Source organism: Teleopsis dalmanni, chromosome X, assembly GCF_002237135.1.
Source record: "Teleopsis dalmanni isolate 2A chromosome X, ASM223713v2, whole genome shotgun sequence".
In the NCBI taxonomy this organism is placed as follows: Eukaryota; Metazoa; Arthropoda; class Insecta; order Diptera; family Diopsidae; genus Teleopsis; species Teleopsis dalmanni.
Genome location: NC_051848.1, coordinates 39406351 through 39412812, shown reverse-complemented (window position 1 = coordinate 39412812; position 6462 = coordinate 39406351). Strand labels below are relative to the sequence as shown.

At 29.8% G+C, this 6462-nt stretch overlaps 1 long non-coding RNA gene across 2 annotated transcripts; it reads right to left on the bottom strand.

Moving 5' to 3' along the window:
• Positions 1-313: 313 nt before the first annotated feature.
• On the bottom strand, positions 314-1820 carry LOC119690041. 2 transcript variants are annotated; one of them, XR_005253536.1, is made up of 4 exons: positions 1452-1820; positions 877-1392; positions 674-771; positions 314-618 (listed from the first exon to the last, which is right to left on the bottom strand). It is a non-coding gene; the product is annotated as an uncharacterized LOC119690041 (long non-coding RNA). The 2 variants fall into 2 exon arrangements; XR_005253537.1 differs by having other exon boundaries at positions 1516-1820.
• Between the last annotated feature and the right edge of the window lie 4642 nt (positions 1821-6462).

The following is a 6462-nucleotide window of genomic DNA, read 5'->3' as shown; positions in this document are numbered from 1 at the left end:
CAATTATTATCACTCACATTATATTACTAAAATAAAATTTATGATAGTGTTGTAGTCAATGATATACATTTTCGAATAGTGATTATATTTTTCCATTCAAACAAAGGTTGTTAAAAGGAACTCACAAGATTGATCTTTATTTAAATTATTTAAATTCATTGCACTATACATTTAATTTAATTCATTCATAATTTATTCATAAATTAATATAATTTTATTTTTTGGATATCATCATTTTAGCATATGGATATATATTCTTTTTGTAATTAGAAAAAAATGTAATTATATGTTATTCAATAATTGAGTATAATTAGTAACGATTTGTTAATCGCTTTTTGATAAAAAGTAATCAAGATATCAATAAAGCATTGATTATATATTTAAAAAGAAGTCATTTCATAACGGCCACCCCTCTAAATATCAATACCACGGGAATTTTTTTTTTCTCATCAAAGTTTGTGAACATTTAACGAAGATCAACTGGAACTCCAAGGCCAGCTTCTTCCAAAATACGTATTAGATCTTTCACAACAACCGGATCTTTCAGCACATCGAGTTTTTCCAACACGGTGAACATATTCCTCAACGTTTTGCTTAAAATCGTGGTTTAAAACATGCCTAAGAGAGAAAAGAATCATTTTATACACTTAATTTTAAATTCTAACACACTTACATTATGTCTTCTATGTTTAAGCGTCTTGAAGCCAGGTCCGTCGCCACCAAGCAACAACCACCTGACGCCAAGTCAGCAAGTGCTTGTTTGCGATCGACCTAAATGAAGTTTATTTATATTTTCTAGAATTTCTTGCAGAGATATTACTCTCCTAATCATTTTCAGAGTTACTGAACCCGTATTTGTGTTTTTATATAACTCACCTGTTCCCGTGCACCATGAACACATTCTGTAGACACACCTTTTATGAATAAGTCACTAGATAAATCATCAGCGTGAGCTCGCTTAGAACAGAAGACAAGAACCTTATCGCTTGGCTTAAGCTTAAGGTTTTAAAGAAACACAAAAACCTATAACAAAAAAAAATAAAAAAAATGCTTTTATTTTTTCTCTAATTTAAGTTTGAAGAAATTCGCGTTTCAATAATATAGGCCATGCTTGCTTCTTAATAGGCGCTGGTGTGTCAAACTTTTGCTTCCCTGTTTTACTCAGCAGTTCAGGATAATCTTTAAAACAATGTTCACTTATCCATATTGGTTTTAGTATTTCATGACACATTATATCCTTATCAGTTATGAAACGAGAAACGGTGATTTTATTGCTCAAAGAACGCAATTTATTTGCTTCCAGTTCAGTTATTACTGCAATTTTCTCTACTTCTTGATGAAAACTTTTTCTCAGTTCTGGAATTGAGCCAACCTTACTTCACGACATTCTTCCTATAAAAAAAATATTTCATATATATATTTCGTTTATATATTCTACAAATGTTTCTTACAGCTTTCTTATTGATGGTTTATTCTCAGCACTACCAACACTCAAATATTTTTACTTTTACTTACAATTGACGCTATTTGCACCACAGAAAGAAATGTTTTCATCAACTTCTTCGGACACTTCGGATACTGAATCAACCGAAACCTACTCGTCTTCCGAACAACTAACCAATGACGACAACAAACTTTTGTAGTTGTAGTTCTCAAATAGATATTTCTAGAAAATTGACATGCCATACAGTACGTCCGAATATCTGCTTAAATTTGTTGCAACTGTACTAATTTAGTCTAAACGAACAAATATATGCCGTACTTTGTCTTATCCAATTTGTACCACATAAACATAATTACAATATTATATAAAAAAAATTTAAGATATTTATTAAAAAACGTATACTATATGTAGTTGCGATTGCTACTGAATTGTCACTGAACATCCATACAGACTATAATACACGCGCACGCATTTCTCAATAAATTGGAAACTTCCAATATTTTTTCAGTAAGTTGGCCCACCTGAATTTGTCTAGACGTTTTAAAAAGTAAGTGCCTATGTTTCCAGTTATATTTCTGCAACACCCATTATAAAATTGCTCACTATTACGTCGAATATCTGAAATTTTACGTTGATTCTAACGTTTTCCTATTCATACTTTTATACGGATAATTGAATGCATTGTTTACTATACCAACTATACTATATGGACATGTTGTAGAGATGATCATACTATATATTATCGTTGATCGGAGTATTTATTGGGAATATTTGTTGTCAAAGTAACACCGTGTTTCCACTGCTTACAATACATTTGCACTGTTCCAGTTAGACAGTTGCTAATTTATATTAATGAGTGAACGTTCACATTGGAATGAGCTTCTTTATGCAGCTGATAGAACTTTTAAAAACTTTTATAAACTACATAATAATATATTACACAAAAAAAAGGTTTATAATTGATACATTAAATCATTTATATGCATTTTATGTATCAATTACGTATTCAATAAATAAAAACAAAGATTTTATTAAATATTTGCCTCCCCAGTACCTTTGTTTACAGCTCAGCTGTTTTTTGTTTACATTTTATATATAAAACACATGACACATTCTCTAAATTTTGGTGATTTCCCTTGTGTTCATTTTTTAGAGTTACTTTCGACATTTTTCACTTCAAATAATCTGATTTATTGATAATGATCTCATTTATATGAGAGATTTTTGTGTTATAAATCATTTTCATTAGTGGCTATGATAAGCAAACCCACCTAAATGAGACAGTGTGAATGTTTTATTACTTAGTAGGTGTAACTAATATTATGCTTTTATGCTTATTTAGTAAATTTAACTTACTAAATAAATATCATTAACCGTGCAAAGAGCTTTCATGGTTTTTAACTTACTGGAATATATAGTGAGCTAAATTAGACCAAAAATGTCGAATACAACCCTTAAAAAAAAAGTTCCCATTTTAGAAATCACTAAAATGTACATATAAAAATGTGAACAAACGCACTTAGAAAGTAAGTATTTAAAAGAATCATTGTCTTTATAAATTTAATATAAATTTGATATATAAAATGTTTATAAATGATTTAATATATTAATGTTAAATGTTAAATATTGATGTAACATGTTTATGTGAATGTTAAATATTTTGTGTGATTTATTATTGAGTGAAATTTTTGCATACAAACATAAGATCTTTTAAAACTTTTAAAGAACTTTCTGATACATGAAAACTGTGATGAGTAACTTAAGCCAATGGAAACGACAAAATCTTAAATTTGCGTAATTAACTTACTAAGTAAGAAGTGGAAACATGGTCCTCTATAACTTTTTTTGTACTGCTCAACTTTTTTAGTCATGTAGTTGCTGGGGTTAGTTGTGCGCATGTATAAAATGTTATATGATAGTGCTTCATCGCGTTTCAAGGACTTTAATAATATATATATATATATATATATATGTATATATATATATATATATATATATAATATGATATATGTATAATATATATGTATAATAAAAGTTACTGAGTAAAGAATAAAAAATAGTCGTGTATAATAAAGATATATGTGTGGTATTTATATATTATCACTTTATTAATAAGAAAACTATCTATATTATAAATATCTTTTGTAAATATTTATTATATTGGAACATATATTGCTTTACACGTGATTATGTGAAATCAGGTCTGTTCCATGAGCTACTAGTAGTAACTTTAAGTAACACTGTGTATACACAAGTGCGTTCGAGTAAAAGAAAGCATCTGAGAGAGCGTAACATCCCTGTCGTGAGTTAAAAAATGCTACAAAGACTTTACTGGTTCATTTTTTTTCAAGTAAAATTTGTATTGATGTGTGAATCAGCTGTTTTGATATTAATTCAAGTTTTTGTGTAGTTATTTTGTACATATATTATATTTTGTATATATATTATATATTGTATATATATTTACGCGGTACTGATGTTCTCACCAGACTTTACACAAATCTGTTCCATGAAAATCTATATAAGGAGCGTAATTTGGAACTTTATTTGTGTTACGCTCTCTGTTTTTACTTTAGTTGTGTTTTACTTGAGTTTTACTACGAGTACCTGGTGGAATAGAACTATTTTCTCTTGCTTTTGAGGAAACTGAGCCATTAGATAGTTGCTGTTTGTACTTTGGTCCTTACTTATGTATTAATCTGTATATTGCACATGATATTTTCAAACTCATATAATTTTTTATATATGTAGACACCATAGTCTGGCAACACTAAACTTAAACTGACAAAGTTGTAAACTTAAAATGACAATTGTTTAGTTTCGTTTTCTGTTACGTTGGTCGTGTCATAGCACGAAGTCATGGTTTAGTGTGTGAGACGCGGGACTTTATTACTGTGATTTGTAAATATATAATTTTAGATTATTAAATAGCTGTACTACTTAAAAGTGAATTTCTTTGGGTTTTTCTATTGAGTTAGACGGAGTGTTTTTGCATAAATTAGCTTAGTATAGATTTTGTTTAAATGCCAGCAAATTTTGAAAGTTCTTGGAACCGGCATTATTAGACTCAAATTGTGATTGATTATTTCAGTACTGCGAGTTAAAGCTGTGAATAGCTATGCAATAAAAGATCATGTTTTTAATTATTAAACTCTATGCTTAATAATAAAAACATTTTAAAGTAATTTACCAATTTCTGTTTTGTAGAAATTTCACTGTGGAAAGAACTACGTCTACACGCCAAGTTCCAATATGGCAGACGGCGCCACACCGCCAGAGCTAATCAGAATAGACACCGCAAAGTGTAAGTGAATTTATATGATAAAACATTTTTTGACATTTTGTGTATATATTTATAAGAATATAATCATTTATAAGTTCTTCCCTGAAACAATTATCTACAAAATAGCATATAATATATTCTACAGAAGCAAATATACCACTTATTTAGATATATATATGTAATATTTCGTAACAGATTGTGTAGCTGCACCTGCTTAATATGTTATATGAAAATAAGTAGATATCAGATGCATTTCTGTTTTCTATCCAACGCCTCACTAATAAATTTATTATTTTTAATTGTACCAGGGTTTATTCCATGCAACTTTCACCATCACTGTATGTCGGTATAGTTGAACTCTAGATATATTGGGGTATAAAGTTGGCAATAGATGGCGTGAGTAGTTGTCATAAACATTATCAATGGAAAAAGTTAACAATTTTAAACCATAACATATTTTCTTAAGTAACGAACGATATCGACACTTAATAAAGTGGACAAGTTGCTGAAAATAGTTGACTCTACTTAATTATATTGTCAATTCGTTATGATCAATAAACTAAAATCGTGAAAAGTTGTAAATCTTTATGTGGCAAACATCAGTTTATATTAATTACAGTTTGTGTAATCTATATGAAAATTTCCAATAATGTTTTTTATATATATTTTATTAGTTTTCACGCAGCAAGCTGATAGTTCCAATTTTGTTCAACTCAACGCTTTTATCATAGAATGATAGAATTTTTATTAACTGGGTTGCTTCGGTAATTAATGCCACCTTCAAGCTGGTAAAGCTGGCTCGCTAGCTGGCTGATTAGCTAGTAAAGGCTGTTCGCCAAGGGGCACACACACAGAGGACTACAGACAATAACTGCGTACTATCGCTTCTGATCTTATCTTACATGGAATTATCCATATCTGGTTAAGCCTACCGTACATCTTCTTCGACTACTATTACTACAGCACTGGAGTAAGAAGATTGGGTTTAAACTAATGCAGTATTTTCGCACAAGACTTTTGAGCTTGATCTTACGTTATGAGAATAATCGCTACCTCTTTATTAAATAATACATATACACCTCTCCTGCAATTTATTGCTTAAAATGGTAGAAGCAAACCGATAACCGATTCCTTTCTTAAATGACATCACAACAATTTTCCATATCAGGTGCGTTTTTACAGAAAATATATCAATAGCTTCCCGGGGCACCACGCGATTTACCCAAGACGGCGATTACCAACCCAATTAGTTTGTTGGAATTCCGCTTTATGACGTTCGCCCTACGAATTAACCCAAACATTTTAACCAGACCACGCAGTAATTGTCTTGAAAATTTTCAAATTAAAAGTTTTGAGTGGTATCGCTTTAATCAGTTCTATTAATAATGTATGATATATAACCTTTCTGTATTGATCGCTTCTTTACAGACATATGATTATTACGCAGTACATAATTATATAAGAATTTAGTTATTGTTATTATGTGTATTAAATATTTACTTCTATACGTTCACAGTTTCAAAATAATTAAATTTAAAACTTCTCTCAAACAAATAGTAACGTATGGGTCAGCGACTATAAAGAGCAAGGCTTTTGTTGCAGTTGATATGGATGGCAACGGATATGAAAGTCAATCACTGAAATCTGCAGATGAGGCAGAAAAACGTGCAGGAGACTTATACAAGGCAGGATTTAAAGAGCAAAATATGCGGAAACTAATCCAGCTTTATGAAAG